This window comes from Orbicella faveolata, unplaced genomic scaffold (assembly GCF_042242905.1).
Source record: "Orbicella faveolata isolate gen_17 unplaced genomic scaffold, um_ofav_v1 contig_46, whole genome shotgun sequence".
Taxonomy (NCBI): Eukaryota; Metazoa; Cnidaria; class Anthozoa; order Scleractinia; family Merulinidae; genus Orbicella; species Orbicella faveolata.
In genome coordinates, this window is record NW_028301576.1 from 26949879 (window position 1) to 26964177 (window position 14299).

Genomic DNA, 14299 nt, shown 5'->3' on the forward strand with positions numbered 1-14299 from the left:
TAATATCTATTTTCAGTTCTGCCAGTGTTTTATCTATTAATGTAAATTATGTTCAACTGATTTCTTTTGGTGTATTTGTGGTATTTACAGCATCAGGAAAGATTGAGGAGGAGCCACAGGAAGAAACAGCCCTTCAAATGAATCATATAAATGTTGCAAGTCCTGAAGTTTCAGAGGAAGATAGATCAGCTTTGGCTGATATGGAAAAGACGATTAATTTGGCAATTAAAGGTAAGTTCTGTTTAAAAATTTTTAGTTACTAAAAAATTGTGTATAGAATCATGGCTTTCATTCCAGTATGCATTCCATGGGTTGTCTTTTCCAGCAAAAAGCCATTTGAGAGAATTTTTTTTAAAATTTAATGTGCTAACCTGATCGAGACTGATTGTGAGAAAGTACAGGTAGGGCCCAGCAGACCAAATCCACCTGGAGTAGTTGATGTTGATGTATCAAAGGTAAGTGAATGAAACTGATAAAATAATCAAGGGCAGTCTTTTTTTAGAATGACTTTGTATGGAAGTTTCAATCCTGAATTTTGGAAAAAAAAATCAATCAATTAAGAAAGCACAAAAATAGTACAGTACAGTAAGTGAGTGTGTGATTGACGGAAGGAGGTAGCGAGCGAACGATTGAGCGAGTAAGTAAATGAATAAATATTAAGAACTAAAAAATGAAGGAAAAAAAGAATGAACAAATAAATAAATAAATAACTAAATTAGTCAGGGTGACCCTTTTCTGGATGGGGTGCTACTCTACTGCCAACTATTTATGATAATACTAAAGCACATTATTATATGGCTAGCTCGGTGAGCGGGCAAGATGAATCAAATCCTGCACTGTGAGCAGGATCCTACCCAAGCAGCCAAGATGGAGCTATCTTGCCTGCTCGGGACTACCCACCTTGTCCTGCAAGAAAAATTTCCCTGAAAGCCATATAATAAGTCCTTTATTGACCAAGCTTGTTTGGTCAAGATGGCTTGACATTGGCCTCTTTTTTTTGCAAGTTTATGGGCCTCAACTCCATCTTGGTCCATAAACATGTAAAAAAAAAGAACTTGGCCAATATCCAGCCATCTTGACCTCGCACTTGGTCAATAACCCATCTATATTGCCAGCATCATGGTTGGAGAGATACAATGTGCATTTTATAAGTTTCTTGTCTTAAAGCTGGCTCTTACCAGCAACGAGTAATCACAAGTGCAAATTGTTACAATCAGAAGTGCAAAGTGTTATGGTGCAGTTTAAATCAAACTGAAGGAGTTGTAAGTACTTAGTGTTCTGATTCCACTAACGATCTAGGGAAATTAGATTGTCGGAGTCACAAGTGGAAACCTGACTAAAATATTTACAGGTAAAATTGTATGTCAGTGTCACGTTTTTGGGAATTAACCCCTAAAACCAAGAAACGCTACTTGTCCATGACGCCAAAGAAAAGAAAGGCATTTGATATGGTATGAAACCTTAAGTTAACAGTTAACATGTAAGTTCAACTAAATATTACCCAGGCGTTACAATAACAGGGCATGTTGTTTTGAAATTGTATTGAGAATGAACAATATAACAGTGCTGTCAACAAAGTCCATAACATCTGCTCAGGATGAATTAATTAAAAGTATTAAGATGCTTGCCGCAGAACAGTCAAGCAATAATGGCAAAAAAAAAGTTGCTAAAAAAACATAATAGCATGGTAATGTTTTGAGTGAAAGTAAAAAGAAGTTATCGAGATTTAAGCTCTCAAGCTGACCCCGTGAGATAAAATTGAACTTGAAGTTATCCTTTCATGTTAGTTGAAAACACAATAACACACGCATTAAGCATTCTTACGAGGTTTGACATTTACTTTTTCGAGAATGCTTGATAATTTACCTGTGGGGTCACTCAGAGAATTTAATTCAAGTGAGATGTTTTAAATAGTATTCAAAGTTACCACATGCTGTGAGTAGATTTTTAGTCAATAATTTTACACTTGTTGCTTGAACTTTGAGCGGAGCCCATCTTAAGTGCTGGCAGGATGATGCAGAGTGTAAGTGTGTCATTTAGGTAAGTAGCACATGCGGAAAAAGCATTCTGAAATCCTTTTTAAAGCATCAATAGCATCTGAAGAAATAAAAGTACATATAATATGATGTCTGAGATTAATTATTTTAAATTGAAAGTTGATTTGAAACATGAACTCTTGATGGTTTGTCCCTTTTTTTCAAAAAAAGTTTACAAGAAAAAGTTTACAACAAAAAGTTTACAAGAATGAGGGTGCACTGACAGTTTACTTTCTGTTGCCCCAACTAACTGCCCCCTGGGTCTCAGAGGATAGTTTAATGTAAGACTTACTACTCCTCTTTTTCCACAAATAACTATAGGGGCTTGAGTTTGGCAAAAGGAAGCTTACACAAACAGGTATTCAGTGTAAACAGAATGTGTATGTCATTACATTTCACAGCATTTTTTTGTACACCTGTATAACTACCACTTACAATACATTTTTAGCTCATGGAGAGCTATCGGGATGGTTGGGAAACCAGGATATCAGGCATAAACAATAGAAAATTTGTATTCGATTTCCGATCGTCTCAAGTTCGGCAGGCGCATTCATGCATTCGTTAAATGGTCGTTAAGAATGCTCTTATTTGGCTACCAATGAAAGACGTTCAATATGTCATGTGATATTTGGGTGTTCGATACATGTCTTTGGCAAATCAGCACATGTGGTTGATCACATGTATTGTGTAGGAGTAGCCATTTTCTGAGGAGTTCTATTGACCTGGAGTTCGATTGATTTACGGAGTGGAGGTGAGTTCGTCGTCATTTATTGTCTTTTACTGTGTCATTATTTCTCTGAATACTACTTTTTGTCGTTGGATTGAAAGACACAATCCGAAATCACTGGTTTGTAAGACACAGCCAACAACCGTAGGGCCAAAAGACTTGGTCCACAATCCATTAAAGCAAACATGAAAACCAAAGCAGAAATCCAAGTTAATTATTCCTGGTACCTATTTTGTCACTTTAGGTTACCAGGAGAAAGCGGGAGAAAGCCATTTACATCTCTCCTAAGGTGAGAAGCAAAATAAATATAAACTTATCTACTTATGAGGACACATCGCTTTGTTATACGTTACACATCGCTTTGTTATGTACGCTAGTGCTCGGTTGCATCCTTTGTTGTTATGCTGGCGTACTTTGTAGTGCTTTGCAGCATTGTGGCATTTGTTTTGATTACTATATTATTTTTGTACCATTCAGTCAAGATACATGTATATAAGCAGATAGAAACTTTGAGGATTGAAATACATGCGCACGTGTTTGAATTGCCATGTCAAAGCAAACTTGACAAAGCGCCAGTCACAGATAGTCGATCTCGATACGACAAGTTTATCACGGGTAAAGCTAGGCCATGTAGGTATCGAATTCATTGTCACACGTTTGACTGTGAACCAAGCAGATTACCTGTTAAGAGAATTAATCGTTTATTAAACAAGTCAAGAAAAACAAGATGAATTATTTGTAAACATATAGCTAAGGAATTTCCTAAATTGTCCAGAATCCATGAATGGACACGAAAAAGCAAAAAGGGAGACGACTTAAAATATCCCAGGCAAACATTCAAAACCAGAAAATTTTACTTCAAACACACACATTGTTTCGTTTCTCGCAAAAAGAAAAGTACCAATAGTTTTACAAACAGAAAAAAGAAAAAAAGATTATCCAATCTGGCTGATGTTTGTGTAAGAGAAAAAACTATGAAACAACAATTACCCATAGAAAGAACAACTAAATTAAAAGTCTTTGGCAAGTCTTACCTATTTTACCCATTAAGTCCCCTTTCATGCAAAGTAGGACACAATGAGAGGTTTTGTCCATCTAGGGAAATTTTAATCATGTCTGGAGATATTGAGCTTAACCCTGGACCAAAAGAAATAGGAAACACCAGGAATTCTCCACTTGAAACGCTACAAATCAGGTTAGCTGAAAATGGATTGAGATACTTAGATTGTGGAGGCGAAGGAGATTGCTTTTTTCAAGTTATCTCTACAAAGTTATATGGATCACCTGACAATCATATGATCGTGCACCGTAGTGGTGTCAGCTTTTTAATGAACAACCCAGAAAGGTTTATTGAAAGTAATACAGACATTCCGTGGGCATCCTATCTTAGTAACATGTCGTCCCAGGGTACCTGGGCTGATCACTTAATTATACAAGCAGTTGCTGATGCTATGAATCTGATAATACAGATAATTGAATCAAATGAGACCTTTTCTCCAGTGACTATTATCAGACCACTGAATAATCAAGGTAATCCACCACTGGCTCTTACCATTGGTCACCTAGGTGAAACGCATTGTTTCTACTGTTCCAATTTGTGATGACATGAACAATGTAAGAGGTTCATCTTCTGTCAACGTGAAAAGCACTTATGAAACAGATACTATTACAAACAACCAAGTCCAGTGTAAAAATTTACACAAAACTGATGACAAATGTACGAAGAATACAGAAAGAAAAACCTATATTCGAGACTATATGAGAAAAAGAAGATCAAATGAGAAATTAAAAAGTCATGATAATCAAATAAGGTCTCACAGAATGACTAATATTGAAAAGACCAGAGAGAATAACAGAATTTATCAAAGAAAATCCAGAGAACAGAACAGATCAACTAAAATGGGAAATGAATTGAAAAGAAAATCATGCCAGAATGTTCTTCCTGTTGAGCCAAATATGGTACAAAACATCTCTTAAGAAATTCAATGTTCATAATTATAAATCATGTAACCAAAATGTGTTGTCTAAGTGCAATTTAATTGATGATAAGGTCACACTTGACAATCACTGGATTTGCTTCACATGCAATTCATGTCTTAGGTGTGGAAAAATCCCTCCTTGTTCAAAAGCAAAAATGGAATTTCCTAATAAACCTGCCTGCCTGAATCTTACATCTCTTGAAGAAAGATTAATTTCACCCAGAATTCCATTCATGCAAATACGTAAGTTACCAAGGGGTGGACAGTTGTCTATTCGTGGTGGTGTTGTCAATGTACCAGCTGATGTGGGCTCCACTGTTAACACTTTACCTCGATCTCTCAATGATTCACAGACAATTCCAATAAACCTGAAGTGACGCCTTAGCTATAAACATCACTACCAATTTCAACACATTCGGCCTCGCAAAGTGCTAGAAGCAATCAGATACCTTGTGCAAACAAGTGAATTATTTAAAAAAGGGATTAAAGTGCAAGAAAGTTGGATTAACAATATATGTTCTGAAAATACTGATGAATGGCATGAATTTTTGAGAGATCCTAAAGCAAACAGACTGTTCTTCTGATGAGTCTCAAGAAACTCTCAGTGAAACCCAAGAGATTTTGTCTAAAAACAGTCCTAGTGATGTAAATGTTAATGGAGACAGCCTTGAAAGTGCAAATACATGTAGTACTGACTCTGTTGGTGACAATGTTGACTGGTGTGAAGTTGAAGAGCGTTTCTCAGGTTCATTGGACACTTTGCTACAACCCCAAGAAATGATTAATGGTGTTGACAAAATTATAAGCTTTGCACCAGGAAAAGGGAATAGACCTCTTGGAATATTCATGGACACAGAGTGTGAATATTTGTCATTCCCTGCTATTTTTGTGTGGAAAACAAAGAGCTTCTTCCAAAGAGAGAGAAGTGCCTGTCCCCTATAGCACTATATGTAAATGGGAATTGAGAAGCAAAGACAGGAGTTGCAGAGTCTGTGCCAAATATATTTTACAAACTGAAAAAATTGCAAATAAAGCAAATTCAGGATACCGCAAGAATATCATTAAGAAAATGTAAGACAAAGGGAAAAATATACACAGCTGGTGAACTTAAATCTGATGATTATCTTTCTAAACTTATAAATCTCGATGAGGGCTATAGAGTTTTAAGAAATTTAAGAGGTTCACCCCCATACTTTGAAAAGTCCAAAAAAGATTTGTTTGCAATGATAGGTCAACTAGGTAATCCAACTTGGTTCTGCTCATTTTCTGCGGCCAAAACAAGGTGGTCTCACATAATATAAAGGGGAATACATTGCATTCTGCATTCAAAACACCAGTAAACAGAGGTTTTACATGTAGTTACTGCACATTGGACAGAGATCAACTGAATACCATTAGAACACAATTGAGAAAGTTGCAAGTTATATTTATTGATGAAATCTCAATGGTAGGAAGTGGTATGTTTAATTTTCTCAATCTGAGACTCCAACAAATAACAGATACCAACAGACCATTTGGTGGCTTAAGTATAATTGCTGTAGGAGACTTATATCAACTGCAACCAGTTTTTGACAAGTGGATTTTTGAAAGAAGTAATGATGTTTACAGTGCATTTGCTACCAACATATGGAAAGAATATTTTTCCATGTTTGAGCTAACAGGAATAATGCGCCAAAAGGATGATAAAGATTTTGCAGAACTGTTAAATCATTTAAGAGAAGGGAAGCAGACCCAAGATGATATCACAGTACTTAAATTAAGACTTCTGAAATCAAAACCAGGTGAACCAAATTATCCAGCCTCCCTGAGACATGTATTTTCAAGCAATGCATTAGTAAACGCCTACAATGAAGCTGTGTTCAATTTGTCCCAAAGTGCAAAAGCTCAGAGAAATGCTATAGACATTGTTATTGGTGATATATCCGATGAATTGAAAGATGAAGTAAAGAAAAAAATCCCTGATGATCCTTCAAAAACAATGGGCTTATACAAAAAACTTAATATTACAGTAGGATCAAAGTATGACTTGACTATAAATGTTGACATACATTGTAAGTGATAAACTAACCAATGGAGCAGAATGTGTAGTGCAAGATATTGACTATAGAGTTGCAGAATCTCAGAGACCAAGCATTATTTGGGTAACATTCTCAGATGGAAGTATAGGCAATAAGCAACGTAAAGAATATTCTTTTTTATTAAGAGATAAAATGGAAAAGATGACACCAATTTTCGAAATAACGAGACAATTCAAAATATCCAACAGAAATCAACTTCAAGTTCTAAGAAGGCAATTTCCTTTAAGACCAGCTGCAGTAAAGACTATCCATCGTTGCCAGGGTGATACACTTAATGAATTAGTTGCTGACCTCCCCTCAACAAGTAGGGATCACATGCATTATGTTGCGCTTAGTAGAGCTTGTAATATTTAATTTCCGTCCAGTCAGTAATCTTCCATTCATTTCCAAGGTAGTGGAAAAGGCAGCACTTCAACAACTTCTCGCCCACTGTGAGAAAAATGCCCCTCTTCCTAAATTCCAGTCCGGCTTCCGTAAGTATCACTTGACAGAGACTGCTCTATTGAAGGTTCAAAACAACATCTTAATCAGTATGGATAATAAGCAAGTGACACTTCTCGTACTTCTGGACCTAAGTGCTGCTTTTTGATACCATTGAACATTGCATTCTTCTCAATATTTTGCAACAGGATTTTGGAGTCGTTGGAACTGCTTTAAATTGGTTCGACTCATTTCTGTCTGGTCGCAAACAACGTATACTTGTCGGTGATAAGACTTCTGACGACTTCAATCTGAACTGTGGAGTCCCCCAGGGCAGTTGTATGGGCCCTATTTTATTTACTCTCTACGTCTCCCGTCTCTTTAACATTATTTCACAGCACCTCCCTTCTGTCCATGGTTATGCTGACGACACCCAGATTTACCTTTCCTTCCGACCTTGTTCTATCCATTCTGAATTTAACGCTGTCTCTGTCATTGAAAAGTGCATCGCTGATGTCTGCTCTTGGTTTATTGGTAATCGTCTAATGATCAATGACACGAAAACTGAATGTCTAATTATTGGCTCCCGTCAACAACTTGAAAAAACATCTATTGATTCTATTATCATTGGCGACACTGTCATTAAACCGTTAGAAAGCGTCCGGAACCTTGGGGCCTGGTTCGATGCTCATATGCGAATGAATGTTCACATTGGCAAGATTTGTAGCAAGGCTTTTCGCGGACTATACAACATAAGACAGATCAGAAAATTCCTTACCGCGCAATCCACAAAGACACTGATCCACGCCTTTGTATCTTCGCACCTTGATTACTGCAATGCACTTCTATTTGGTCTACCTAAATACCAGATTGATCGTTTACAGAAAGTTCAGAATGCCGCGGCTAGTGATTTTTCGGATTGCAAAATTTGATCATATCACACCCGCTCTTATCGACTTACATTGGCTCCCAGTATCGTTTAGAGTTCAGTTTAAATTGTTTCTTCTTGTTTACAAGGCACTACACAACCAAAGTCCTTCCTACATAAATGATCTTTTATCCCTGAAACCAGCTACTAATTACGCTCTTCGTTCGTCTGCAAAATCTCTTCTGGTTGTTCCAAAAGTCAACTGCTCTACACTTGGGGATCGGGCCTTTGCTCATGCTGCACCTGTTTTATGGAACTCGCTGCCATTAACTATAAGAACAAGTAGCAGCCTCGCCATTTTCAAAAAGCAACTGAAAACATTTCTTTTAAAGAAAGCTTTTGACTTGTGGAAATAGTTTTAAAGTTTAGCATAGTTGTTGTAATAGTTTTAAAGTTTAGTGATTTCCATTTATTCATTTATTTTAACTTAATGTAAAGCGCTTTTGAGTATGTTTGTCTAGTTCTAGCACTATACAAGTCTATTATTATTGTTATTTCAGGATTACATATACTTAAGTTGAATGAAAAGAAAGTCTCTGTCTCCCTTAAAGTCAGTCAAGAAATGCACAGACTAAGAACACAACCATTAGAACCTTGTATTCCATCATTATATAAACAAACCTAGACAAATACCTTTAAAATCATTTTTCACAATGTAAGGTCTCTCCATTTGCATCATGAGGATTTTGCATCTGACTTTAATGTTCAGGAAGCGGATATAAATATTTGTGTTGAGACCTCTCTTTGTTCCTTAGACTCGTCTTTCCATTACCAAATTGATGGTTTCAAGTTCAGGAATGACTACTGCCCAAACAGCAATATTAGAACTTGTTATGGGACTGCAGTTTATGTAAAAGACACATTAACGTGTCTGACCACACCAACTAGGTTTAACATGAATGATGTAGAAATAACTGTTACAGTACTAAAACACCCAATTCCAAATTTACACATAATTGGGATATATCGTTCAAAAAATAAAGTTTCACTGCAAGTCTTAATTAACACACTAAATCTGTTGTTGGATGCATTGCTACCAGAATCTTCCAGCACTACTCCAGTAGTAATACTTGGTGACTTCAATGTCAATCTTCTAGAGGAATCATTAAGCAAGAAGAAGTTGCAGAATACACAAATTACACAAATTATTTCTCAGTGCACAACAGATTACCATTCCCTCCTTGATCATATTTATACTAGTATACCAGCTCAGGTAGAACACTCGGGTACTCTAGAATCCTATGTTAGTGATCACAAGCCAATATTCATTTGTTTGTCCCATGGCAAATAAAACATCATGTGATTACTTTTCCTTTACAGTTGCAGCAATGGCTTCCTCAAGCCCTGCATCTTCACCCTCCAGTGACACAACAAGTAAGAACCTCTGATTAATTTCCATTTTCTTTCCCTTTGAAAAATGCAGTTTCCACTCTTGTAACCCTTTAGCTCATATACCAAGTGTACAAAAGTAATAAACTGAAAAAAACTTTGACAAAAATATTTACACAATATTCAAAAACTAACAGCACCACATGAAAGTAATTCTCACTAGCTTTCTAACAAGTGATAATTTCGCATGGTTTTGTTCAAAGATGATGAAGTTAGAACCACCTCGTTCAATGAAAATTTACTTCACTAGTTAAAGAGATAAAAAGAAGTTGAAATCCAGATAATACTACTACTAATAATAGTAATAACAACAAAAAAAACAATATTCTTGTTAATATTTATACACTCTCTGGTGATCTGTTGTTATAGGGCAGAGCATAGGACTGCCCACTGGCCTTTTGAGCCCAAAACGTATGAAATTTGGAGGATCACCACCTTGCTCAGCCAGCAAGATGACCGGTAAGATTTGATTTTCTATGTATTCAAGCATCTCTATGTATTTGACAAATAGATTCCATTTTGCAGTACTCTTATAATGCAGGGATGACATCAAAACGTGGTAAGAACAAAGAAGTACAGGGTGTGTATGCAATTACCCACATCCAAGTACCGTGACTCACATTCTTTCCACATTTTGATGTCCTCTGTGCATTATAAGAGTACACATGCACTGCCAAATGGAATCAATTTGTCTTATACAATGATTTTAAAAGCAAAATATTTTGAGATGAAAACCTTTCTGAGTGCAATTCATGATTTCAATCCTGCATCCATACTCTGATCAAAAACTCCCATAGGCCAATCAAAATGCACTCTACCATTTGCTACTACATGTATAATCAACACAGGTAAACAAGACTGGTCTAAAAGAGATTAAACAATGTTAATGTTGTAGGACAAGCCCTAACCATATATGATACAAACTATTTTTAACATGTATGTTTTACCTTGCAGATTTGGTAGGGTATGTGCAAGTCTGTACTGAAATACAGAAGAGTAGTCAGTCATCCAACACCTTCTTTGATGTCCATTTGCAAGGAGCACAAGAACAAAAACGGTCTTCAAAGTAATAGTGAAGGCACACGAGTTTTCAAAACGTCAACTGTTTCTTGATGCCATGGTTGCACAAAAACCAATTATGGTAAAGCACTTACAAGTTTCAAGCACTGGAACTCTTTTCTTCAATTACAGCAGTGCAGTATTTGATGCACCTCCACATGATGTGGACTTCAAATTTTCTCCACCAACAAAGGAAGTAACAAAGATTGACTCTTTGCTCACAAGCCTGACATCTGGTATATTTACAGTCAGTGGAATGATTAAATGGAGCGGCCCTGAAACTACTACAGAAAAAAAATGGGGCTGTGGTGAGAAATGTGCTTCTCTATGATAGCACTGGCACAATCGAATTGTCTGTATGGCAAGATCATATCAAGCAACTGGATGAAAATAAATTTTACACCATAACAGACACCAAACTGAGATATTATTATGGCAAGTGTCTCTCTACAACCAAGACAACACAGATTATGAATGCTGAGCCACAAGACTTGTCTCAGGGTGCCATAACCAAAGACAACACCCAATGGCTGTGCTACCCAAGCATAATGAATGTAGCCATAAATGCCTACCCAGTTTGCAACAACAAAGATTGTTCAAAAAAGATCACTCTCAACACAACAGGATCACGGGTAATCCACTGTCGAAGCTGCAACAGGGCAATGCTGTTGAAGCAATGTTACTATGAAATGACCATAAACTTCCACTTAGAGAAAGATGACAATATACAAGGTTACTGCTTTTCCCAAAATAATCAGCGCCTTCCTATCCGAAGATATATACAGTTATAAACAAGACACCGACACCCTGATTGAAAAAATGCTGCTGATCGAAAATGTAGACTTCCAACTTTTGCCTAACCAAAGGCTTGTAACTAACATGAGACAGCACCCTCAGGAGGAAGTAACAGATGAACAGCTACTGAAATCCATACCCAATGTCAGCAGCCAGGAGCAATCACAGGAATCTCAGCAAGGACAAAGAAAAAACAAACTACACCAAGACAAAAGGACAGAAACGCAACAGAGAAACAAAGGACAAACCACTAAAATCCAACAAAGTTAACTAAAAACAAAGATCAACAAGCAGTGGAACATTTAAAGGACAAACAAACTTTAATCTTTTCTGGTACAGTTCCCATTGATAGTGTTTCAGCAGTAAAATTGAAATGTTCACTGTTGTTGTATTTAAAACAACCGCAAAATAGGATCAATTACATTTTAAGGACAAACAAACTTTGATCTTTCCTGTTGCAGTTCCCATCGATAGTGTGTCACCAATATAATTGAAATTTTCACTGCTATTGTGTTTAAAACAACTAGAAAAGAAGACCAATCATGTTTAAAGGACAAGCAGACTTTGATCTTTCCTGTTACAGTTCAATTGATTGAATACCAACATTGAGTTTAACATATACAGTGCATGTAACGTGAAGAAAGAGGATCAAGCATGTTCAAGGGACAAACAAACTTTATTCTGTCCTGTTTCCATCGATACTTCAAAGTACAATAGTATGTATGCACTGGCATTCAGTTGTGCAGTACAGTTGCGTTTACGAATAAATGTACCTTTACAGTTATTGCTAATAAACTGTTACTTGCTATTACAGTATTTCTTGAATAAACTACTCTTCTACTAGAGTGGTTTCAAAACTCCCATTCAAGATACAACAACTACAACAAACGAATGAAATCATGCGACAGAAAAATGTATTACACTGCATTTGCAGCCACTCTATAGGCTTGATAATCCGCTATATCAGCTCCCTGACACAGTATCCTATTTACTCCACGAGCTTACCACAGGATGCCTTTGATTTCATTTGTTACTCATACATGTATTTTGGTGAATTCCTGTGAGGTCAGATAACATTCATATGTGCAGTGTTTGTATTTTGTAGTTATTTGTATATAGTAGGTCCATATCAGCCTATGGCTGCCTTATTGTTAACCTACTCATCAAATAAAGTATGTATGTACCAAACTTTCATGAGAAAGCAGTTGAATCCTTCTAAGATTTAGTCAAAATAGCTTTAATTGTATCAATATGTTGTGTGTGTCTTTTCATTAATTGTGCAGATGTTCTTGAAGCTGGTCCTAGGGAAGAGGGTGAGAATATTATCAGTACTCCTGGGACTGCCACAGGTATATGTACGGTGGCTTAGAAGGGTCATCGAAAGCGTCTCTATTTTTTCTTACAACACTTAATAACTGTCCATCGACACTTATTAACTGACCATCGACACTTATAACTGTTGAAAAGGATAACTGTCAATTGCCACTTATAACTCTCGATCTCCACTTATAACAGGCGATCGCCACTTATAACTGTTGATCGACACTTACAACTGTTGATCAACACTTATAACTGTCAAGTGTTGATCGACAGTTATAAGTGTTGAAGTGGGCAGAACCCAGAGGCATCAAAGTCCTCCCAACATCAGGTCCTGAGTTTTCCTTGTACTTAGTGCATTTGTTGCAGACAACTGAATCATTGGCTTCCATCCAAGCAGCAGCCTTTGGGGTAGCTTGGGCACATCAGAAAGCCTGCTTACCATCCCCCTCTCATCACACTCTGATGAAACAACTGCTTGAGGCATGCACTAGAATACTAGGAACTTGTCCCATAAACAGGAAAATGCCCATCACAGCAGATCAAGTCAAGGAAGTGGTACGCAAGTTTGGTGGCGGCAACCTCAGTGAGCTCCAGATAACATGCCTGATTTCCATTGTTTTTGCGGCCTTTGGTGGGATGATCTTAAAGATTTGAGGGGTTGCGATCTGCTTATAACGGGCAACCACATGTCCATCTCCTTGGCAAAAAGAAAGAACGACCAGTTCGGGGAAGGTTCTTCTATCCTGGTCGCACGCAACTGTTCTTCTTCCTGCCCAGTAGCAGTGATGGAAAGGTTCTTGCTTGCTGGCCTATCTGTCTATTTGTTCAGGAAGGTATGCCATACCAAACATGGTTTTTCCCTCTGCCTGCAACCGCTGACTTATTCAAGAGCCAGTGAGCTCGTTAGGAAGCAGTTGAAAGCCATAGGGCTTAATCCTAAGCAGTATGGGCTACACAGCCTCAGATCCGATGGGGCTTCCGCAGCAGCTGCAGCAGCAATCCCCGACAGACTGCTTATGCGCCATGGTGGCTGGCATTCGGAGTCTGCCAAGAACATGTACATTCAGGAAACAGAAGAAACCCTCCTCAGGGTTTCCCGGGCACTCCGAGTTTAGGATGCATTTGGATCACTTTCTCAGCTTCAGTAATGTGAACTTTGGGAACTTGAACTTTTTATTGTTTTTTAACTGTGTTTTATAGGGGAGACCTTTAAGAGGCCCTGCGCCTAAGAAACGACCGATGATTTCCGGCTAAAAAATAAAATCAGCCGATTTTTATCTCCCAAGCAGAGGTTACCGAATACTATTTAAAAATGAATTTCTTTTGTTTCAGTTTCACCTTAAACCAAAAATATGGAGCTGCAAACTTTTTCCGTCTGATAGCAGCAAAATCAGGCCGAAAATAAGCCCCCGCAAAAAACTGTTCAGAAATTACTATCGCAACGCAAAATAATAAGAAAACTACAGTGTTGAAGAAAAAGGCCTTTTTATGCAATATCATTCAATAAACATCAAAAAACTGCCGAAGCGATTAACAAATAAAGTTTCAAATATTGCATACTAAATTAG

The 14299-nt window shown here is 37.2% G+C and overlaps 1 pseudogene; it reads left to right on the plus strand.

Annotated features, from left to right (window-relative positions):
* The first annotated feature begins 10484 nt into the window (after positions 1–10484).
* Positions 10485–12225, plus strand: LOC149099298 (uncharacterized; annotated as a pseudogene).
* Positions 12226–14299: the final 2074 nt, after the last annotated feature.